We start from the raw sequence: 25,386 nt of genomic DNA, 5'->3' as shown, positions 1-25,386 counted from the left end.
ACATTATTTAATATTTAGAGAATCCATTACTGTTGCAAATTGGCACCATGTATTTGTGAATCTCAGGTATGTCTTATTACTTATCACTTAGTTTAGTAGCAGCTGTCACATAACTGAAGAGCACTTGAATTAGGAGACCTCTGTCTCTGTCAACAAATTATCCATATGCGCTTGGGTAGATCAATCACCTTGCTAATCATTCTTAATATATTAGCTCATTTACTACTCACAGTGAGACTTATAAAGGTACTATTATTGCTTCCATTTTTAGATGAAGAATCTGAGACATAGGGAGGATAAACAACTTCTTTTCATTCAACCAGCTTGTGAGGGGAGGTTTGAAATGACACCCACAGGCAGGTGTCCTCAGAGATCAAGCTCTTATCCCTGCTCCTGCTATTTGGAATAGGGTGACGTCTCAACACACCTAATTTTTTGTTATTTGAAAGATCAGGTTGAATTCATTAAAACTGTGGCCTGGGAACTGACCCAAGTTTCGTTCTGTTTCACTATAAGACAAAGCTAGTGTGACACCAGCTAATTGTACTTTAACTCGTGTTAAAGAGTAGCCTGCAAGTGTTTCTGGATGGCTGGAGAACCGCCTCAGCTCTGCTGCCTCCCACCTGGGAAGCTTGTGGGCGGAGTGCGCTCTTTCTTTGCCTTCCTGTGTGTGGCAGGGGTGACGTAAATATCCAGTGTCTGGGTACTGTAGTGCGCGTCAGTCCTGGATAGCACTAAATTCTGATAAGTTCTAGTAAACAAAGAAGAAACTTCTCAATACTCTCATTGAGAGATTATCCTTATTTTGATTTTGGTTTAACCCTTATTTAATTAGGTTTTCTGTATTAGTCCATTTTCTGTTGCTTATAACAGAAGAGCTGAAACTGGATTATTTATTTATTTATTTATTTGACAATTTATAAAAGAATGAAGTTTATTTCTTATAGTCTTGGAAGCTGGGAAGTCCAAGGCTGAGGGAGTACATCTGGTGAGAGCCTTCTTCTTGGTGGGGACTCTCTGCAGAGTTTCAAGGGGGTGAAGGGTATCACATGGTCACAGATCAAGAGCGCATTAACATGCTCCCTTGCTCTCCATATAAAGCTAACAGTGCCACTCCTGTGATAACCCACTAACCTATTAATCCATTAATCCATGAATGGATTAATCTTTTCATGAGGGCATAGCTGTCATGACCCTATCACTTCCCAAAGTCCCCACCTTTCAACAGTGCCGCTTTGGGGATCAAGCTTCCACATGAGCTTTGGAGGGGGCAAACAGTCAGACCACAGCAACATCCTAAAGTGAAAAGAAGATCTATCTGTGAGCATTGCTAGAGAAAATAGTAAGTTAAAAGTGAACTGATTAGTAATTGGTGGTCCTTAATTTTTATTAACATTTGGTATCAACGACTGAAGATTATTATACTTTTTCTGCTTTGCTCATATTTAGAGTTAACAATTTTTGATCAAATTGAAATAAAGCAAAGCTTTAGTTTTCAAACTTGACTCACATAAGCTAGATATATGTGTGCTACTGCTGAGATGATTTTTCTGAGTTAGAGAAACATGTTTTTTCTCATTTTTGTATTTTTATATTATTATTTTATCTTAGATCTTTTAACCCATTACTGTTTGCCCATGCTAACATCAAGCAAAAGATGTCTGAGATAAACATTTCACACTTATATTTTTAAGTTTAATACTATAAATCATTATTTCATGTTGTTTCATGAACAGCACAATTTCTTTTAGGTGCTTTGCCATCTCGACTAGTTTAGGAACTTCTGAGGAAGAAAGTTCAATGTTTTTGTTCTATATGTAGATGCTGGGAATTCAAAGTTGTTTGAAACACAGTTTCTATATCCTAAGTGAACTCAAAATTTAGTAGTGTGGGGAAGTATAGGAAGATTTATTCGTAGCAGAGAATTATAAATGAACTGCAACACAAGGTAGACAGAAACTAAGTGTGGTGTGTGTAATGTGGTATACAAGCATGGAGTAAGGAGAAATGAATTTTCCCTGGGATTGACAGGGAAGTGTAAGAATTGGGTTCTTTCACTTGAATTGGGTTGTGAAGAGCAGTTGAGGTCTGATGGGTAAGGTGGTAAACGGCAATGTGGGAAAATGAAATAGCATTGACAATAAAAAGGAAAAGTGAAGGTGCACCATGTTTTTCTGCAGCAGTGCATCATGCATCTGCAGCATGGGGTGTCCAGTGGAGAGTGGTGGGAAATCGGGAAGCAAAGCTGGGCCAGGGTCTCTGAGTCTCATGTGGAGGAGCTGGGATTTCACACCGTAGACAAATGAAGATTCATCATGTTTTGTGGGGATTTTTGCTTATAACAAATATTTTCCACATTAGTCTGTAACTTTTTGTTTTTCTTTACATTTTTTTGATAATTTTGTTGACTGTCAAATTTGACACATCGTTTTGTTGACACATCCTTCAACCACAACAAGCAACAAACAGACATTATAGGAGTTTATAAAGTAGATAATAAGTGTTCTCCTCTTCACCTCAATAATACCACAGCCCTGAGATAAACACTACAGATATAACAAGCTTTTGAGGGGGACATGTCTGTTGCTCCAGAAATGGTGACCAGGACCCACCAATGTAAACGATGGACTCTAAATTTCCCTTCATTGTAAAGAAAGCCACCTCAAGCCATTGAAGTACTCCTCAGGTCTCTTAATGGAAACAGACAAGGCCCTTCTGCAGTCATCCACTATGCTGACATCCTCTTCATGTTTCAGGTGAAGAGAGGATGGGGAGGAAATTGACTGTTATAGCGCCCGTGGTCCTGTGGGAAGTTCTGTGGTTGGTGGTCACTTCCTGTTCTAGCAGGAGTGGGGCTGCTCTAGGGCAAAGACTTGGAGAGATCGAGGGGCCTGCAAGAAGCATCCTTGATTGGAAGCTTCTTTGATTGCAGGCACATTCTGGTACTGTCCTTAGAGAGACAATTCTCAGAGGGGAGGGGTTTTACTGCATATAGAGATGATGCCTGCTTTTCTGGAGGTTTCTAGAGATGGGAGTCTTTCTAAGAAAAAAGGACTGTGCAATTGTGCGTCTAAGAAAATAATGGTGGTGGTGAATTCAGCCCATGTTGCCATAACTCTTGGAGGAGCATGGAAGTTGACCTCACTAGTACACATGCTTCCACATCTGAAGGAGTGGGAAGGTTGGAGGACAGGACAGGAGGTTGGTGATGCTCCAGTGTCAGGGTCTGAAAGGAGACATGGTGCCAGGAAAGCCACCTTCGCCTATGTGGAGACTTGCTAACACGCAGAAGCCACTGGCAGCCGAAGCGTGCTCCTTGCTTCCACAGGATGGCCAGTCATTGAAGGTCTCTGTGTTCCCATTACCAGGAGAACTAGGCTTAGAAAGAAAAGGGGAGGAGATACCTAAAGCCAGACCTTGCTCTCACACCCCTCCACTTAGGAAGAGTCTGGAGTGTGATGAAGAAGGGGCAGAGTTTTGAGTGGGATATACAAATGATGTTTAAAACTAAAGCGAACTCAGTTTTAATAATCAGAAATGATCTGAAAGTTAGGGATTCTGACCAAAATGTTAGGGGAATTGAACAGTCAAGAGGACAGTTGGAAATAGCAGTTGGGGAGGGTTGGGGGTTGGGGAACCTAAGTTATTCCTACTCTAAGAAACTGAGATACCTCAAATTTCACACATGCTATATATAAATAGGTCAGCCTCTTTTGTAGCTTGAGTTTTATTTTTTATTTATTTTTACTTTTTTGCAGTGCTTAGAGAAAATTTATACTTGTAAACACCAATATTAAATAAGAAAAATCTCAAACCAGTAATGTAAACTTCTACCTTAAGAAAATAGAAAAAGTAGAGCAAGCTAAACTAAAAGCAAACGTAAGTAGGAAATAACAAAGATTACAACAGAAATATATGAAATAGAGAATGAAAAAACAATAGAGAAAATTGACAAAACCAAAAGTTGATTCTTTAAAAAGATCAACAAAATTTGCAAACTTTTATCTAGATTGACCAAGAAAAAAAGAGAGAAGACTGAAATTACTAAAATCAGAAATAAAGCAGGGGCATTATTACATTGTCATTATGATTTTTTTGTGGTGGTAAGATTTAGTTTCTTTCCTTTCTCATTTGCATTTTTGTTCTACCAGTGGGTTTTGCTCTTTCTTGTGTGTTCGTGGTAGTGATTATTGTTTTTTGGATTCCAGATGCAGGACTTCTAGAGGATTTCTTGTACGGCTGGTCGTGTGGTGGTGAACTCCGGCAGTTTTTCTTTGTCTGGAAAATACACTATTTTTCCTTCACTGCTGAAGGCTAGCCTTTCTGGGTATAGTATACTTGGCTGGCAGTTTTTTTCTTTTAGCACTTCGAATATATCACCCTATTTTCTTCTGGCCTGTAGAGTTTCTGTTGAGAAGTCTGCTGTTAGTCTGATAGGGGCTCCTTTACAGGTGACTTGATGCTTTTGTTTGCTTCTTTTACAATTCTCTCATTGTCTTTGAGCTTTGCTAGTTTGATTATATATAATGTGTCTTGGAGAGGATCCTTCAGGGTTGAATCTGTTTGGGGTCTTTGAGACTCCTGGATCTGAAGGTTAATGTCTCTCCCTATACCTGGGAAGTTTTCTGTTATTATTTCACTGAATAGGTTTTTCATGCCTTTTCCTTTCTCCTCTTCTTCTGGAACACCCTGCCTGGAATGTTAGTGTACTTAAGGTTGTCTGCTAGCTCTCTTAGATTTTCTTCATTCTTTTAAAATTCTTTTTTTCTTTTTTTGGCCCACCTGGGTTATTTTGAAAAGACTATCTTCAAGATCTGAAATTCTTCCTTCTGCTTATTCTAGCCTGTTGCTTAAGCTATTGGTTGTGTTTTTTATTTCATTGAGTGAATCTTTCAGTTCCATGAGTTCTGCTACATTCTTTTTTTAAGGTATTAATCTCTTTGTAAATTTTCTCCTTCGCATCCTGGATTTTTTTTTTTTTTGTCTTTTTCGTGACCAGCACCCAGCCAGTGAGTGCACCGGCCATTCCCATAAAGGATCCGAACCCACGGCGGGAGCGTCGCCACGCTCCCAGCACCACACTCTCCGGAGTGCACCATGGGCTCGGCCCCTGGATTTTTTTTCTTCTCATTTCATTATGTTGTCAAATTGAATCTTCTCATTTCTCAGTAAGTTTCTTTATTATTGTTGCTTGGAATTCCTTTTTGTTTCAGGGGTTTCCTTTTCTATAGGGTCTGGTATTTGAGAATTACTGTATTATTTTGGTGGTGTCATGTTTTCTTGGGTTTTCATATTTCTAATATCTCTACATTCACATCTGGTCATCTGATAGTACAGTTTCTTCTTATGTTACTTTGGAGTGGGCTTTGAGGAGAGAGATGTCTTATTATTTTTTCCCACTTCTACTGGTGACTCTCCTTGTGTCAATGCAGTCAAGTGTCTGGTGGGCCACCTGCATGGTGGCTGTGGCGCCAAGCTGCTTTTGCAGTAGCTGTGGCTGTGGTAGGCCACCCATGCAAAAGTGCTGTTTTCAGTGTGTTCCTAGCCAGCTTCCAGGTGGGGGATGCTGCCCTCAGCTCCTGCCTAGCACCCTGGGTATACTCTGTTTCTTGCCTGCTTCTGGGCAGAGGAGGCTGCCCTTGGCTCCTGCTTAGGACCTCAGGCATGCTCCTGTTGCTTGAGTTTTGCACTAAGCAATATTGCATAGGCAAATTTCTGTGTTAGTATATATTGATTTAATTTTTAATTGCCTCAAGATATTCCATTGAATTGATATACCAAAACTACTCTTTCTTGATGGATATTAGGATCTTTTCAAAATTATCTATAATATAAACAGTGCTGGAGTAAACATATTTGTAATTAAAGTTTTACATAGTCATCCAATTACTTAGGATAAATTCAGAGAAATGGAATTCCTAAATAAAAAAGTAAGACCTTTTAAATTTTGTTATTTTTATCATAAAAATGTTTTATCCACAAATATTTATTCAAATGTTCTTTTCTCCTTTTTTTTTTATATTTCTCTATATAATAGAACATTTATTTATACTTAACAGAATATTAGAATTCTGTTATTCTGAAAGTTCATTCCTATGAGGTATATAGTTGTTTTCTTTTTTTTATATTTAGGGTTAATAGATTTTTGCATATTTTACAGACATTTATGTTTTATCTTTTTATAACTAATTACACTTTATCTTTTAACAGAGAGAGCAGTATTAATTAACATATTAATTAATAATAACTAACATGTTACAGCATTAATTTGCATTAAATGATGCCATGGTAATAGGTTTTTATGTTTAGTTTGGATTTAATTATAATAATAAAAGATTGAAAATGTATAATGTGTATTATGTGCTAGACACTAATCTAAGTATCTTATTTGTATTAACTCATTTAATCCTCATAATAGGCTTATGAGAAAACTACTATTGTCTCCATTTTAGAAATGAGACAACTGAGTAATTTGCCCAAGAAAGCACAATGGTAAGAGGCAGAGCCAAGAGTCAAACCTTCAGAGGCTGGCTCGTGAGCCTGGGCTCTGTTGTAGAGGGAGGAGTCTTATTTAAATAATGCTAGACAAATTTACATTCAAACAAACATGATGATACCACAATATTACTATAAATGTAGAATTCCCAATACAGGCTTTGAAAAAATTTGGTCATGGAAGAAATCTTTCTGGAAATACCATTGGGATGAATTTTTGTTTCCATTACATGCCATCTTTTATTTAGAAAGAGACATGCATTTCTTTGGGTTTGGTTATTTTGTTTGGAATGACATATACTTAATAATGTATTAATAATTAATAATTAATAATATTAATAATCAAAATGATGTTTTTTAAAAAATTTGTTTTCCCATCCCATGAATGACTTTTTTTATTCATTTGCTCACAGCTGAATGAATGTGTTTATTGTGGGAAATCTGGGAAATCATTAGCTCTAGCCCAGACCTCTCATTTTCCAGGTGTAGAATCTGGAGCCCAAAGTGTTAAGGGACAAGGGTGACCAATAAGTGTCTGGATGGACGTGTGTGCAGTCTCCTCACTTTACACCTGGGTTCTTCCTACTGTAGTGTCTTGTTTTCAAGATCTTCCAAATATATCATTATATGTTTTTTTTAAGTTGTGGAAAAATATACATAACATAAAATTTACCATTTTAACTATTTTTTAAAAATAAAACTTCTAAACAACAGATGGGTGAAATGTAATTTTTTTATTATTAAAAATACCTTTTATTATGAAAAAATTTTAAATATACATGAGAGAATAATATAATAGACCCCTCTGTATCATCACCAAGCTTCTATTATTAGCGTTCTTTTAACCTTTTTTTTTTTTTTTTTTAGCTCCTAGTCATGAGTGAAAACATGGTATTTCTCTCTCTGTGCCTGACTTATTTCACTTAACATTATTTTTCTCCAGGTTCATCCATGTTCCTGTGAATGGCAGAATTTCATTCTATTTTTCATGGTTGAGTATTATTCCATTGTGTATATATACCACATTTTCCTTATCCAGTCATCCATCAATAGGCATTTATGTTGGTTCCATAGCCTGGCTATTTTAAATACAGCTGTGATAAACATGAGAGAGCAGGTATCCCTTTGCCATGATGATTTCCATTCCTTTGGGTATATACCCAGTAGTGGAATTGCTGGATCATTCGGCAGTTCTATCTGTAGTTGTTTGAGAAACCTCCATACTGTTTTCCATAGTGGCTGTGCTAATTTACAGTCCCACCAACATGCAGGAGGGTTCCGCTTTCTCTGCATCCTCACTGGCATTTCTTATTCTCTGTCTTTCTGATGATATCTTCATGTGGTTTTGATTTGCATTTCCCTCAGGCTGAGTGATGTTGAGCATTTTTTCATGTGTCTGTTGGTCATTCATATATCTTCCTTGGAGAAGTGCCTATTCAGCTCCTTTACCCATTTTTAAATTGGGCTATTTGGTTTTTTTTGCTTTTAAGTTGTTTGAGTTCCTTGTTTATTATGGATACTAATCCTTGGTTGGATGCATAGTTTGCAAATATTTCTCCCACTCTGTGTAGGTTGTCTTTTCACTCTGTTAATTGTTTCACTGTGCAGAAGCTTTGTAGTTTGATATAATATCATTTGATTGTTTTTCCTTTTGTTGCCCATGTTTTTGGGGTCATATTCATAAAGTCTTTGCCAAGTTGTACTTTCTGAAGTATTTCCCCTATATTTTCTTTCAGGAGTTTTATAGTTTCTGGTCTTATATTTAAGTCTTTATTCCATTTTGAGTTGATTTTGGTACATAGTGAGAAGCACAGGTCTAGTTTCATTCTACTACATATAGATATCCAGGCTTTGTTTGTTTGCTTGGTTTGGGGTTTTTTGGTGGCTGGCCAATGTGGGGATCCAAACCTATGACTTTGGTGTCATGAGGCTGTACTCTAACCAGCTGAGCCAACTGGCCAGGCCCCATTTTAACTGTTTTTAAGTGTGTTTCCATTGTTGTGCAACCATCACTACCATCCATCTCCAGAACTTCTTCATCCTCCCAGACTGAAACTTTGTACCCATGAAACAGCAATATCTCATGCATCCCCGCAGCACCTGCCTCCGTCCCTGGTAATCAGCATTCTACTTTCTGTCTCTATGGATTTGGCTATTCTAGTTACCTCACAGAAGTGGATCATGCAGTATTTGACCTTTTGCAACTGGCTTATTTCAGTTGACATGATGTTTTCAGAGTTTATCTATGTTGTAGCAATAGAGTTGTTCTGAGGATTTAATATATGAAATATATGGCAAGAAGCTAAGACAATACATGGCATATAGGAAGCTGTCTATAAGTGCTAGCTGTGTTATTAATATTAATTATATTTGTTTCCCATTGCTACTGTAACATACTACAGTATGTTTACAGTTAGTGGCTTAAAACAAAGCAAAATTATTCTCTTATAGTTCTTGAGGCCAGAAGTCTGAAATCAGTTTCACTGAGCTAAAGTCAGGGTGTCAGCAGAGCTCGCTCTTTCTAGAGGGTTCCAGGGGAGAATCTGTTTCCTTGTTTCTTCTAGCTTCTAGAGACTCTCTCTATCGCTTGGCTCATGGCCCCTTCCTCCATCTTCAAAGTGAGCAGGGTACTATCTTCTCTCCTCTCTGGACTCTGCTTTGTCCTTCCATTTTCTCTAACTTCCTGCTTCCCTCTTACAGAGACCCTCATGACTCCACTGGGTCCACGTGGAAAATCCAGAATACTTTCCCCATCTCAAGATCTCAATTTAGTCCCATCTGCAAAGTCCTTTTTGTCAATAAAGTAACATGTTCACAAATTTAAGGGATTATAATGTGGACATTTTGAGGTCTTTATTCAGCAAATAACAATGATAATAATAATTATTATAACATAGTATTTAGTTATGGAAGAAATGTTCCTATACATTAATTCTTTGTCAATCACAGCAGCATTGTTACCAACGGGGAGGTTACTCCTGACCCACTGACTCAGAATGTGTATTTTTAACCGGATCTCCTGAAAATCTGAATGCCCATGAGTGTTGAAATGCCCTGCTGTGACTCGCATTCTCCCATTGCTATATAAAGTTTGTGCCCTTCACTGGTGCCTTAATGGAGACAATATGCATTGATAAAGAAAAAGTCTCAATTTTATTTTTCCTGCTTGACCTCTCTTTGCTAACAAAAGATCACATCACTGAATATTCAGAATCTGAACTAGTGTGCTATGGATTTGTCTCATATGAATATTTAAGGTGGGTGTAGGATGCAAGGATGTTTGCTTTTGTGAGTGATTGCTTAGACCATTTTTATTTGAAGATAGTATCTAACACAGACACCTTGTCTGTGCTCTCTGCTCAGGGTTATTACCGCATGTCAGGAAGGGTGAGCTTTGATTTATTACTCTAAGAACAGGGTGGAAATTTGCCTTCTGGTTTAGATTTAGTGGTCTGGAGGCATGTAAATCTGCTGCCTTAGTTCATATGTCCTTTTGATTATCTAGCTTTTTCACAAAAATGTAAGTTTGAAAATAATTTCTTATTTTAAAGCTTTGTAGATAGGATTTTAAAGGGAATCAAGGTGGAGGGGCTGGCCCAACATAATCAGGGTTTTCTTTGTTTTTCTGTTTGTTGGATTGACTTTCTTCTATTTGGTTGTTTTGTTTTGTGCTATTTTGATTCGAATAGTGTTTCAGGTTTTCTGAAAGCTAGAAACTTAATCTTAACATATCACTGAATTACTGATGGAAGTTCCTCTAAGATTACACAGCAATTGTCTAGTGCCATTTTTGTATTAAAGTTATTCTACAGACGTTTGGTATTTTCTCTAAGTATGCAGTAGAACACCAAGTAAATAAGTGGGCTTACCGACAATTTGGTATGTTGATAAAAAGTTAACCGTTTAAAATTTAAAATCTGAAAATTAACTAGTAATACCAGATCAGCAAATGTCATTTCCATTGAGAATTTAAACAGTTTTCTGCTTTCTTTACTTCACAACACATTGGAAAAATAAAGACCCCAACTTTTATTCCAGATATTCCCTACTGACCAAGAAAAAATCCCAAAATGAACAAACAGAAACAAAAACAAAAAACTACCATCTCCATATATAACTAATTGGTGCTGTGCACCAAGAACCTGCTTTAAATTTCCATGCCAAACCCCCTAATTTTAAATGAAGTGGAAGGAGCATTTTGTGTGTCTCCTTTGCCCTTTTGCAAGTTGATAATGTTACACAGATACCTTCCTGGAACTGAATGACTACGTATTGTTCCATTTATATTTCAGGATCTGTTAAATTTCAGGAAATACTTGACTAAATTATCCACAATGAACTCCTTTGGTTCCATAACCAGGGCTCTTTCAGCAAGCAACATTTGATTTTCTGTATCTGGAAAGTGCTTCAGCTTGTGCCCAAATTTCTTTCTGTCAAGAAACATTCTCTTTCCATTTTTATGTGTCAATTATCAACTGCCCACTTTGGCAAACAAAACAGTCACGGGCCATGAAACTTATAACAGCTTATCTATCTGATTTTTCTTCTGCCATCTCGTTCTCTGCCACAAATTTATTTTCACATTTCCTTAATATCTTGATGTTTTGTCCCCCATTTTTTCTAAATTTTAAAATTGTCTATTTTGAGATCATTATGGATTCACATAAAGTTATAAGAGATCTTGTATGTCAATCACCCAATATCCCCTAATGGTAACATCTTACAAAACTGTAGTGCAATATTACAATGAGGAAATTGGCATTGACACAGTCTGTGAATGTTATTCAGATTTTACCAGTTCTGCATGCACACAATTCTCTTTCTGTATCTAGTTCTACTCAATTTTATTATGTCAGTAGACTCATGTGATCAGTGTAACCATCAAGATATAGAACAGTGCCATCCCAAGAATTTGTTACACTCCCTTTCATAGCACAGCCACCGTTCCTCCTTCTTCCCAACTCCTGGCAACCTTTAATCTGTTCTTCATCTCTTTAATAAAGTCATTTCAATAATGCCAAATAAATGGAATCATGCAGTGTGTAATTTTTTACATTGGCTTTTTCACTGGGCATAATTCCCTTGAGGTTCAGCCAGGTTGTGGCATGCATGGGCAACTTGCTCCTTTTCCCTGCTGAGGAGCACTCCATGGTGTGGGTGGACCACGGTTTGTTTAACCACTCACCACCATCTGAAACACATTCGGCTGTTTCCGATTTTGGGGTATTATGAATAAAGCAGCTGTGAACATTTGTGTGAAGGTATTTTTGTGTAATATATGTTTTAATTTTTCTAGCATAAATCCCAAATAGAGCAACTGCTGGCTCAATAGTAAGTAAATGTTTAGTTTTGTGAGAAAATGCTGCACTCATTTCCAGAATTGTAACATTTTAACTTCCCAACAGTTCACCCACATCTTCACCAACATTTGGTCTTATTACAATTTTTTATTTTAATTATTCTGATATCAAAGCTGATTTGGATATACATGTGTGGGTTTATTTCAGGCTCTCTATTCTGTCTCATTGACCTAAATATCTATCCCTCCTCCCATATCCCACTGTCTCAATACTGTAGTTAAACAGTAATCCTTAACATTTCCTAGACTGCTTCTTCCCACTTTATTCTTCTTTTTCAAAATTTTTTGTTCTGTCTTTTTGGCTATTTAGGTCCTGTGGTTTTCCATGTGAAATTTAGAACAAACTTGTCCATGTCTACAAAAAGAAACTTGTTGAATTTTGATAGGGATTGCATTAAACCACTAGATCAATTTTGGGGAGAAGTGATGTCTTTATCATGTTATGTCAACCAATCCACACATATTGTATGTCTTTCCATTTATTTAGAAATTCACTGATTTCTTTAATCAGCATTCTGTAATTTTCAGGATACAGATCCTGTACACATTTTGTTAGATTTATACGTAATATTTCATTCTCTTTAGAGTATTTTTAAATAATGTTGTGTTTTTAATTTTGGTTTCTACAAGTTCATTGTTAGCATATAGGAATGCATTTAATTTTTGTGTGTTTATCTTATATCCTGCAATCTCACTGAAATCACGTATAACTTCTAGGAGGTTTTTTGGTTTTTGTTTTTAGGTTTCCTGGGATTTTCTATGTAAATAATCACGTCATTTACAAAAGTGACAGTTTAATTTTTTCTTTTCAATCCGTATGCCTTTTGTTTCTCCTTCTGGCCTTATTTCACTAACTAGAATTCTGCTACTGTGTGGAATAAGACTGGTGACACTCTTGATCCCAATCCGAAAGAAATCATTTCCTCGTTCTCGATCTTCAGGAGAAGTCATTCCATCTTTTATTATTAACCATGGTGTTAACTGCAGGACTTTTGTAGATGCTCTTTATCAGTTGAGTTCCCCTCTGTTTGTAGTTTGCTAAGAGTTTTTTTTTTATCATGAATAGATGGTGGATTTTGTCAAGTGCTTTTTCTGAGTCAAATGATATGATTATGTAGCTTTTTTCTTTTAGTGTGTTGACGTGATTTGTTATAATGATTGCTTTTCTAATGTTGAACCAGCCCTATAAACTTGAAATAAATCTCCACTGATCATTGTATATAATACCTTTCATAATTTGCTGGATTTGATTTGCTAATTTTTGCCAAGAATTTCTAAGTCTAAGTTCCTACGAAATATTGGTCTGTAGTTTTTATAAGTTTTTAAAAATTTTTTTGGTTTTGTTATCAGAATAATACTGGCCTCATAGAATTATTTGGGATGTGCTCTGTAGTCTTCTATTTCTTAGAAGAGATTATGAAATGTTAGTGTTAATTCTTTTTAAGATATTGTTAGAATTCTCCAGTGAAACCATCTGAGCCTGGATGTTTCTTTTCTGGGAACTTCTAAATTACAAACTCAATTTATTTAATGGTTATAGGACTATTCAATTTGTCAGTTTCATCTCAACTGAGTTTTGATAGTTTGTGATTTTTGAGCAAGTCTTCTGTTCCTTTTATATTGTCAGGTTTATGTGTGTAAAGTTGTTTGTAGCATTCCTGCTGGTGGCTGGCACAGTGCTGAATGCTTCACATGCAGTAGTGATCAAGACAATTTCTGTTCCAGGCAGAAGACTTTAACCACAAAACCACAATATATATGGTTCCAATTTTGCTAAGTTCCTGAAATACAAATTTTAAGGAGTTATAGACATATGTTATAGGAGGACCTGTTTTAGTTTTTAGGTGAGTGTGGGTCATGATCCCATCTATATCTAGAAAGCTCTAGAAAGCATTCTCACAGGAGCCATGAGGATTAATGGGTGCAGTGATAGGAGGTGGGGGACAGGAGGGTGTGAGGGTGTGACAGCGTGTCCTCTGTAGAAAGGTGACTGGGCCGTGTGAACCTCCTTCAGGCAATGCCAGCGCGACCTGGAGGAGGAGGCACGGGAACATCTCAGAGGTTCTCAGGTGAGAGGAGCAGTCACAGACCACGGGGTCCTCCTGCCTGGTTGGAGGGGGACGCTCTTCCACAGGGTGAGAAGGAGAAAGAGGCGCACTCAGCACTGGCTGGGCCTCAAGCAGTTTGCTCTTTACTTCATCATTGAAGAAATGCTCGTTATCGCCTGCTGGATATCAAGACTGTACTTCAATGATGGGCCCATGGGATTGAACAAGATTGCCTTGGTCGTTGCCCACATGAAAGTCACAGTCTTATGCAGTGAGACTTTTTGGGCGCATGTGTTTGTCACATGTGAAATCGCAAAAGAACAGAAAAAAATGGAGTGAGATCAGATATCACTGTTATAGCTGCAACCACCGTTAAGTGTCCAGAGTAGAGGCACATAGTGCTTCCATTATTAGAAAAAGGGCGAGTTTAGTTCTTATTTGCCATTTTTAAATGAGGGGAGTGTGGAAAGGAGACAATGGCTTTGGTTGCAGAAATGAAGGTGTCTTCTAGGCAGTTGGAAATATCAAAGTAGAACCTTGGCTGGAGGTCAGGACTGGAGGCTGATGGAGAAACAACGGCACAGAGGAGCCAACCCTGAAAGAGCAATCCAGAGAGTACACTTAAAAAATCACTTTGAAACTGCTGTATTATGTGCCAATTACTTTTTAAGAATGTTTTTTGTTTCTAAAGAGCAATTCTCTTATAGATAAAGAAATTCCTTTTATGCATTATAAATGTCTGGGAATTTAAAAAATTTATATGTTAACACTTAAAAGATTTTGAATTGTTTACTTTGATTATTTTTTTTTGTTGATGTTGTTTAAGGCTTTCTTGCTTTTAAAAGTTTTAATTGCAATTAAGATTTAAGCAATGAATATTTGTTTAACAGAATAATAGGAAATAGTGATCTTAGCATTTGTTCTTTACAACTGCCCTTATGTACCTCAAAGGGCTATGAAAAACATCATCTGGCATAGTGCATATTCAATGCTATACAAATGTGTACAGGGCTATATTCAGTGCTATGCAAATATGTATATAGTGCTATATTTCATGTTATGCAAGTATATTGCTCTTCTCTGAACTATTTCTTGCAAATAATAAATATTTAACTCCTCTTTAGGTGTAAAATTTAGATGTAAAATTACAGAAAAAAATTCCAACTGTGTTATCTTCTAAATGTCTAACTTAGTTAAAAATTATAGCTATCTTAAAAATACAAGCATTTATTAAAAACATCACTGACAATTCAACCTGGGAGTTTATTAGGTTTAGGTTTTGCTGACAGGCATGTCGGGAGAAAGATAACATTTTCTGGGGTGACCTCCCCAAACCTGTCCAGAAATAGTTATACAACCTTTATCTCTTTTTAGGCCATCAAGCTGATTATGATTATTTTGTTTTTTATTTGAATGTATTTTTTAAATTGAAGAATAAAAATAATATATATTTATGGTGTACGACATGTTTCAATATATGTACTAATTGTGGAATGCGTAAATCAAGCTAATTAACACATGCATCACCTCACATACTTTTTTTTGTTGTTGTAAGAACACAGAATCTATTCTCTTAGCAATTTTCAAGAATGCAATACATTGTTGTTAACTATAGTCACCACATTGTACAATATATCTCTTGAATTTATTCCTTCTGTCTAAATGAAATTTTGTACCTTTGATTAACATCTCCCCAATCATCTGCCCTCATTATGTTTATTTTAATTTAGTGCTTTGAACATGAGACTTTCAGGAGTATTCACCTTTCATACTCTCAGATTTCTGTAGTTCTAATTTTTCCAAGTAATATAATTATGAGTCTCAGCAACTGCATGCTTGACTTAACACTGTCTTTTAATTTTCCTTGGAGGTTTTAAAGAGCAGAGTAGAAAGTAATGTCTCTGCTTGATTTATTAAGTGTCAACCTAGAAAACACCAGATGGTTTTGTCTGGTATTTTTGCCTCGTATTTAGAGGGATACTTCTTTGAAACTGCTAATCAAAATGTCTATTTTTATCATCTATGTCTTTTATCTCTCTCATATTAAGATGTTAAGGTTCTCACACAAATATTGTGTTGATGTTGATGAGTTGTAAATTCCTCAAGGGTTAGAGATTACTCAGCACCCCCCTTACAGGCCCTGACTGTCATAACCAGAGTATTTCTATCCTTTTGCAAGGACAAGTGGAACTTAAATGGACTAATTTATCTAGGCCACCAAAAGGAATTTAGGGTATTGGGATAACAGAGTACTTTCAGATACGTCTTCTATTTTTACTTTAGTTTTCTTCAATTCTTATTCTTAGCAAATGATTAAAAAACTAGTAAGTCTGAACTCATTGTTTGTTTGTTTATCTCTGCTCTTCCCTAAAAAACTCTTTTTTAAAAATAAAAAATCTTGGAGCTTTAAGTCCTAGAATAATTCTCAAAATGAAAAACTTAGAAAGATGCTATCCTGTTGATCTTTTAAAGCTCTGTAATGTAATAATAGTGGAAGTTCACGTAATGACGGGAATTAATTGCCCTTTGCTGACATGGCGAGAACATCATTCCTCAGCTGGGAAGATACACTTTTAGTTAAGGATGTTTGGTGTTAACCATAAAATAGGTATTCAAAATGTTCATTAACATAAAAGGAAATAATCTTTTTCAGGTATGTTACTTAAAATTCACCGTCAGCTGAGCAAATCTTCCTATATCCCTTCGTTTGGTTTTTCCTTTATTTGGTACTCCACCCTGCTGTGTTTCTTCCTTGTTCATGTTTCCTCTTTTTCTAAGAATGAGTCACCAATAAACTTGACTTCTATTTTTGGTAAACACAGGGTGTGCAAATCTTTTACTTTGTTATGATTTTCCAAAAACAACTCTACCCAACTGAGCACACTTGAGTCACATTTTAACAAGGTCTTTTTTTTTTTTTTATATATACCTGCATATCCCAGGTACTTTTTTTTTTTTTTTAAATTTTATTTTGTTGATATATGTTGTGGTTGATTATTCTTGCCCCTTACCAAAACCTCCCACTCTCCTCCCTTTCCTCCCTCCCCCCCAACAATGTCTTTTCTGTAATTCTGAGTCAGCCCCTTGGGCATGAATTGGGGGAGCCATAGTCTAAAACTGCTCTGTAGGGCTCTTTTGCCATGGAAAGGAGGGAAGGGAGAGGAAAAAAATGTTACATATTTGTATTCTTCAGAATGCTAGTGGAGATGTTTTACAATCCCAAGGAAGGCTACTGCAGGATTTTCCCTTTTCTCTCAGCCTTAGATTTATTCTCAGATTTAATTCTAAAATGATGGTTCCTGGAACTCTTGCTCATGCCACAGATGATTACTGAGCCCCACTGTGTGATGCGCACTGTTCCCAGGAGAAAACAGATGAATGGAACTTAGACTCTCTTAGAAACAAACTGTTCGAAAAATAGCCTCAAGGCCTCTGGGGGTTTGTAGTGAATGTAGAAAAATGGATTGTTGAAGCACACGGGATCCCATGTCAGTATTTATTTATATGTAAATGTTCATTATGATTGTTTTTTCTTCTGTCTTCTTCCCTTAGATGGTTAGCCCTTAAGGACACAGGATTTTTTCTTAATCATCTTTGTATCCACAGCATATAGACACATCAATGGTGCATAGTAGACAATTTGGTAAACTGTTCATGGACTACTGAGGGATTCCCTGCCCACCCCATCACTCCAAAATAAGAACTACGGTTTGATGAAACTAAGATTATAAAAATAAAGTAATAATTTATTCACAGAATGTGCTATAATTAAAAATTGATTTTGAAATCTGGAGTGTGTAATGAAGGAAAGAAACATAAAATTCAGGAAAGATTATTTGATTATGTTGCTTTTTAAATAGACTTTATAATTTAGAGAAGTTTTAGGTTCATAGCAAAATTGAATGGGAAGTACAGAGAGTGCCCGTAGAGTCCCTAGTGCCCCCAATCTCTCCCCATGTGAACATCCCCCACTGGGGTGGTACATTTGTTGTAACTGATGAATCTACATTGACACATTATTATCATCCAAAGTCCGTAGTTTACATTAGGGTTCGCTTTTGGTGTTGTACGTTCTGTGGGTTTTGACCAATGTATAATGGCATGTGTTCACCATTATAGTATCATACAGAATAGTTTTACTGCCCTACAAATCTTCTGTGTTTCACCTGTTCCTCCCTCCCTTCCGCCTAACTCCTGGCAAGCACTGATCTTTTTACTATTGCCATAGTTTTGCCTTTTCTGTAATGGCATCTAGTAGGAATCATACAGTATGTAGCTTTTTCAGACTGGCTTCTTTCACTTAATAATGTGCACTTAAATTTCCTCCATGTCTTTTCATGGCTTGATAGTTCATTTCTGTTTTAATATTCCATTGTCTGGATGTACCACAGTGTCTCCATTCACCTGCTGAAGGACATCTTGATTGCTTCTGAGTTTTGACAGTTATGAATCTTCTATAAACATCTGTATGCAGATTTCTGTACGTACAGAAGTTTTCAACTCCTCTGGGTAGATACCAGGGTGCACAATTGCTGGATTACGTGGGGAGTATGGTTAGCGCTGTAAGAAACTGCCAAACTGTCTTCCAAAGTGTCTCTACCACTTTCCAATCCCACCAGCAATAAATAAGAGTTCCTGTTGCTCAGTGTCCATGCCAGCATTTGGTGTTGTCAGTGTTTTGGATTTTGGCCATTCTAATAGGTAGGTGGTGGTGTCTCATTGTTTTAATTTGCAATTCCTTAATGACATATAATATTGAGCATCTTTTCATATGTTTATTTGCATCTGTATGTCTTCTTTGGTGAAATATCTTCAGGTTTTTGCCCACTTTTTGTTTTCTTATTGTTGAGTTTTAATTGTTCTTTGCATACTTTGGATAACCATCCTTTATCAGAATGTCTTTTGCATACCAGTAGGACTTATTTTTCCTATGTAGCTATAATTTTGTGTCCATTTCTCCTCTCCCCTTTCCCATCTCTGGGAACAACAGTTCTTCTCTCTCCTTTTAGCAGTCCTAGTGGTGTACAGTCAACTCAGAAATCTATGATTAACAGTGACTTACTGTATGTTATCAAACGACTTGAAAAGAGATCAAATGTGCACATCACAAAGTAAAGTTTTGTAGTGATGAATATGCTAATTACCTTGAATAGATCATCATACATTGTATACATGTGATGAAATTTGACTAAGTTGTGCCCCCCAAAGCTCATGTTGAAATCCAATCCCCAATGTGGCAATGTTGGGAGCTGTTTGGGTCTTGACAGGGAAATCTTTCATGAATAGATTAACGCCCTGGGGAGGAGTGAGTGAGTGAGTTCTCCCTCTGTTAGGTTTCGTGAGAGCTGGTTGTTTAAAGGGCCCTGGCACCTCCCCTCTCTCTTGCTTTTGCTTCTTCTTGCTGTGTGCTCTTGCTCCTGCTGGCTGCTGTTGCTTTCAGCAATGAGTAGAAGTAGCCTGATGCCTGCATCAGATGCAGCTGTCCCAGAACTGTGAGCTAAATAAACCTCTTTTCTTTATAAATTACCCAGACTGAGGTATTCTGTTATAGCAATACAAAAACTGACTAATACAACATGTGTTGAAATAGAACAGTACCCTATGAATATGTGTAATCAATATGTTTCAATAAAAACTTAAGAAAAAAAAAAAAGCCAGGATCATAGATCTAGCAAGGAAAAAGAAAAAAAGAGTCTTTTGCAAATATTTTCTCTTGATCTGTGGCTTGTCTTTTCATTCTCTTGACAGTGTCTTTCATATAGCAGAAGTTTTTAATTTTAGTGAAATCCAGTTTATCAATTATTTCTTTCACCAATTTGCTTTTGATGTTCTATCTAAAAAGTTATTGCCAAACCCCAACTTATGTAGGTTTTCTCTTATGTTATCTCCTGGAGGCTTGATAGTTTTACATTCTACATTTAGGTCTCTGATCCATTTTGAGTTAATTTTTGTGAAGCATGTAAGGTCTAGATTCATTTTTTTTGCATGTGATTGTCCAATCATTTCAGTGCCATTTGTTGAAAAGACTAACTTTTCTCCATGTGTTGCCTTTGCTCCTTTGTCAAATATCAGTTGAGTATGTTTGTGTGAATCTATTCTGAGCTCTTTATTCTGTTCCATTGATCTATTTGTCTCTTATTTTGCCAATACCACACTGTCTTGATTACTGTATCTTTATAGTGAGTTTTAAAGTCATTTAGTGTCAGTCCTCTGGCTTTTTTCTTCTTCAGTATATTGTTGGATATTCCAGGTCTTTTATTTTCCATATGAACTTTAAAATCAGTTTGTCAATATCCACAGAATAACTTGCTGGGATTTTCATTGGGATTGCATTGTATCTTTAGACCATGTTGGAAAGAAATGACATCTTGACAATTGTAAGTCTTCCCATCCATGGACATGGAATATCTACTTACTGAGATCTTTGATTTCTTTCACCAAGGTTTTGTCATTTTTCTCATCTAGATCTTATACATATTTTGTTACACTTACACTTAAGTATTTCATTTTTTTGCAGGTGCTAATGTAAATGCTATTGTTTTTAATTTCAAATTCCACTTGTTTATTGCTAGTATATAAGAAAGTGACTGACTTTTGTATGTTAACCTTGTATCCTGCAACCTTGCTATAATTGCTATTAGTCACAGGAGATTTTTGGTCAATTCTTTCATGTTTTCTACATAGACAATCATGTCATTTGTGATTGTGTTGATTTTTAAAGGAAGGGTGGAAAAGCCTTCTGCTTGCATGGGGAAATTTATTTTAAATTAATTAAGTGCCCCTCCATTGAAAACTATTGTACCAATGTGTTTATTGTGGAGTACAATGCAGAACTTTTACATTTGACCCTCAGGAGTTTCAATCTTCTTCTGTTAAGGCTCTTTCCTAATCAGTTAGCTCCAATTTTATTAAGGTTGGTGTTACATTTTGAAATAGTGATCAAATATGAAATCCTTGTATTTATATTTGATATTACATGTATTAGGTAAAATAGCTAGCTACATCATAGGTCTATTTTGAGGGACAAATAAAATACGAAACAACCAGAGTGATCTTTTTATTTTTTATTATTTTTTAAAAATTTTATTTTATTTTGTCAATATACAATGTGGTTGATTATTGTGGCCCATCATCCTTTTCTCTTGCCTCTTACCCCTCCCTCCCAACAACCTCATATCTGTTTGCTTGTCATATCAACTTCAAGGAATTGTAATTGTTGTGTCTTTTTAAACAGAGTGATCTTTTTAAAATTCAAATTGGACAAGTCTTACCCTCGCTTAAAACTCTGCAGGCAACTTCTGATGTTCCTTAGAATGGAACCCAGACTGGCAGGCGTGGTCTGATTTGGTCTTCCCGTCTCCCACAGTCATCCCTTGTCTCTCTCCTTGCTGCTCTCTGCTCCTAGGACCTGAGTTCTCCCTTGTCCTCAGCTGATGACTTATTGCCTGGAAAGCTCAAACTTCTGGCTCTTCTCCTAGCTGTCAGAGCCTACAGCATCCCCTTCCCAGAGAGACCTCCCAGGCTTCTGGGGCCCAGTCAGAGCCAATGGTTGTCACAACCATCACTGTTACATCTTCCTCTGCAGGAATCTTCACTGCTCTTTTCAGTACTTGATGTTATCTTTTAAAGTTATCCAGAGGCACCTTTGAAGGAGCAGCCTGCCTTCTGTCTATACCCAGAGGCACTACTGGGACTTTATAGATCTGTTTCCTACCTCATGGAGAATTTCATTTCCAACTTTAAATAATTTTTCAGGCTTTACACATGCTTCATATGGTAATTCATGAGACAGTTTTTTTCAACTTTTTATCTTATTTGTAGAACTTAATCTATTTAATTATAAGTATGATAAACTCACATAAAAAATAACTATTGAATTAGCAGCAACCTAGAGAATGACTAAAGTGACATATCAGGCACTTGTACCAGGTGTGAAACTGGACAGCAGGTCTAGGTGCTTGGTCAAACCAAGTAAGGAGAACCTTACCTGAGACCAATCAAAGTCCACAACATGGTGCACACTCAGTGAAAGAAAAAGGAAGGGAGACAGACCAACGAACATACAAATAATAGGACTTTATTGTGCAGAGAGAATATGTGCCAATGTGTGTGTGCAGGTGGCCTCGGAAAGAAAATGAGATCTGCCTTGTGCATTCCTAAGGGGAGGGTTTATATATTGTTCTGGGATGGGAGTTTTTCTCTGTCCTAACCAAAGGGAGGAATATTAGGCCATGGGGGGGATCTGAGGTAATTAATACCTAATGATGGTATTGTCAGCTTCCTGTAATACGTCCCTGAGTTTCCTAAGTATCCAGTCATGAGCAGGAATCAGTTTCCTCTCAACCTTGTCCTTTCTGTTACAGGTGGAAGGTCGTAATGGTGGTCATCTGCACTTTTGTTCCTCCTTGTGCACAGGTGTAGTGATGTAGCATGCTGATTGGTGGAATAGTTAAGCTGTCGCCAGTGCATTATGAGTTCATTAACTGCCAGACAGAGAGGTGGGCAGTGCTGATCTAGTCTGAATATTTATGGGCAACTTCCCTGGGCCACTGCCTTATTCTATCCTTGCCTCAGGAGGACTTTCATTGTCAATGTGATTAAATTATGGATTTGGACATAAGGATGGGTGGTAGGTTTAAAAAACAGTTGGGTAGCACTGAATTGAGCTCCATCCTTGCAAATGTATTTGTGTTGCCATAAGATAACAAGTGAGTACTGCACTCACCATGTAATGGATCTATGGTATGATTACACATTTTATTAGGCTTGATCTTTGCCACAAATCTATATATTTGAGAAAAATGAAATGTATAATCTTGGCTTAAAATCTAGAAATTGGTTTGTTTATAGTCTGTATTTACTTAGGGTGAGATGTAGACTTTTCAGAAAGTAGATGGGGATGAAAAAAAGGAAGACAAAGTAACATCTGGAATTTAGTATTGCTCTTCCCATCTCTTATCCAGCTATTTGCTGTTCACCAAATTTGTTCTACCACATATACAGACTTTGGATAAAAATATAAGGTCAATAATTAGAGAGGTTTGTACTGCTTTAAATGCGCAGTTATGAGAAATTTGCATGGAGATATTCATCGTAGGTGAAAGTCTAGCTCGGATCCGAAAGCAGGACAAAAAGACATTTTATTTTTGCTGAAGTGACTATTGGGAATTTGTTGCTAATAACCTGCCGGAGACATTGAGTTTTTTAGGTATACTAAAATATTAATATTTAAATTAATAGTTGCATTAATATAAATTTATTAATATAAACTAAATTATATCAAATATATTAATATAAATATATTAATATGTATAAATATTTTAATATTTAATACTTTAAAGTATAAATAAATGTGTTAAGAGAACAAAATATTACTTTTATCTTCTTTTCTCTTTTTTCTTTACTCAAAAGAAAAACTTCAGTCAAAAACTTCAGTCAAAATAAATTTAAAAGAGTTTATTTGAGCAAAGAATGATTCATGAATAGGGCATCACTCAAAGCTGAATGAGCTTCCGAATGCTCTGCTACAGCATCATGAGCAGGAGCTTTCACAGGCTGAGCACAGAAGCAAAGTAAGAAATTACCCAATTGGCTGCAACTAGGCGTTTGTCTTATTTAGGTGCAGTGTGGTAGGAGGCCCCTAGTTACATGTCAGATCGGCTGGTTGGCTGTTTGTGGTTGACCGAGGCTAGGTGTTTTGTTTTTGTTTTTGTCTGTTTCTGTTTTAAGTCAGTTACAAGAAATGCCTCGAAGTTAAGTTTTGGTTTGATTACATAAGAGCTCCAGTACAGAGACAACCTCAGGCTAATGGCCTCCTTCTCATTTGCTTTAATGACTCTATATTCTGAAAATAAATCCTTGAATTTTGTATTCTTGTAAGTGACCTTGGAACAGCAGATAATTGTAAGCATCAGCACTGCCATAAAAGAAACATTTTTATAGGATTTTGCTTTATGGAGAATGATTAGTATTCATTCATTTTTTTTTGCTACAGTGGGTTATGGTACAAATGTTTATGGACCCCACTGTGTACTGGTCACATGGAATAGTCTTCATGTGCTTTTACTTTGTTCAGTTTTAAAGTATTCAGTTGTAGAGTGATCTGTGAATTAAAAACAAATCTACAAAACAAAATGCCATGCTCTTTGGTACAAGCAACTCTATAAGGCATTTTGGGTCAGCATTTGGAATTCCCAGGCAAACTCCTATTATTATAGGTGTTTGTTTTCTAGCAGCTTATTACTTATTTACTTAGTATAGGTGTTTGTTTTCTAGCATCTCAGGAACAATTTCTTTATTGATGCAAAACATTTCTTCCAATTTGTACTGTATTGTTGCCATATTATAAGAATGAATGGACTAGTTAGACTCTCACTCAAGATGCACTTAACACTCTTGGATGTGGAGAGAGGCTGGCCAAGGATCAGACTGTTCTGTCATTCATGAAGGTGACAGAGCCTTTCTTGAACTCCCCGGAAAGAGTTGAAATGCTTAACAAAATCATGAAGCATTGCATGGGTCTAAAAATCTAGTACTGCATTGTAACTGATTCCAAGTGGAATATTCTCAAAGGGTGACAAATTAAATCAAACTTTTTGAAATAGTCTATTTTTTCAAATCTTAGTTTCTTTTAATGGCTCGATGTAATGAAAATGTTGGACGAAGTCACATAACGTTCATCAGTTTTATAAATTACTTTGAGTTCTATTTATTTCATGTTAAGCCTTATATCATTTTAAGTGCTGTTTAATGTCCTATGAATCTGTTATTTTATAACCTGAACTGTGAGTTAAAGAACGGCTCGGGCGAATAACGAAGAACAATGGTTAATAAAAGACCTGATGGGCAAGTGTGAACACCTGTCTTCCTCACTTTCTACCTCTCTTTGTGGTTACACCTGCCTGTCCCTGGTCCCAGGTGGTTTCCATGAGTGCACAGAGGCATGACAATGGCAGGTGGGGCATTCGAATAAACCCTGAGGTGAAATGGAAGGTGAACAGCTAGAGGAGCAGGAGGTGGGAGAGCCAGTGAGCCAATCCACATGATCAGGGACTCGAGGCCACAGGTACTGAGAGCTGTTCACTCTAATTGGGGCTGCAGCAATAATGGGATTTAGTTCTGCTCACAGGGAGTTTCTTTTAGTGGTGAAAATGGACTACTAAGGCATTGGTTTGAATAGATTGGAGTTAGAGCTACAATTGAGAGACACATGGGTCTCAAAATCCTGCATCTCCTTCTGTAATGTGTAAATCACAGAATCAATGTTAGAATTTCAAGAGGTTCAAGATAATTTTAAACAATTTTAAAGGTGGGGCTCAGAGATGGAAGTGCTTTTGTCAAGGCTACGTCATTCGTTACTTACTGAGCTAAAACACAGATTCCTATGTTTAAATGGTCAGTGGTCCCACTTAAGCCTAATGAAGCAAATGTTTTGGAAAATAAAAGCCGATAAAGTCAGCTTACACTTAAAAGATGATCTGCGTT

At 36.6% G+C, this 25,386-nt stretch overlaps 1 protein-coding gene across 1 annotated transcript in view; it reads left to right on the top strand.

The window, feature by feature from the left end:
- Positions 1-25,386, top strand: part of PXDNL (peroxidasin like) — a 430,031-nt gene that overhangs the window by 62,240 nt on the left and 342,405 nt on the right. The window lies entirely within an intron of this gene.

Source organism: Cynocephalus volans, chromosome 15, assembly GCF_027409185.1.
Source record: "Cynocephalus volans isolate mCynVol1 chromosome 15, mCynVol1.pri, whole genome shotgun sequence".
NCBI lineage: Eukaryota > Metazoa > Chordata > Mammalia > Dermoptera > Cynocephalidae > Cynocephalus > Cynocephalus volans.
The sequence above is the reverse complement of the archived record's forward strand: the minus strand, read 5'-3'. Positions and strand labels throughout refer to the sequence as shown.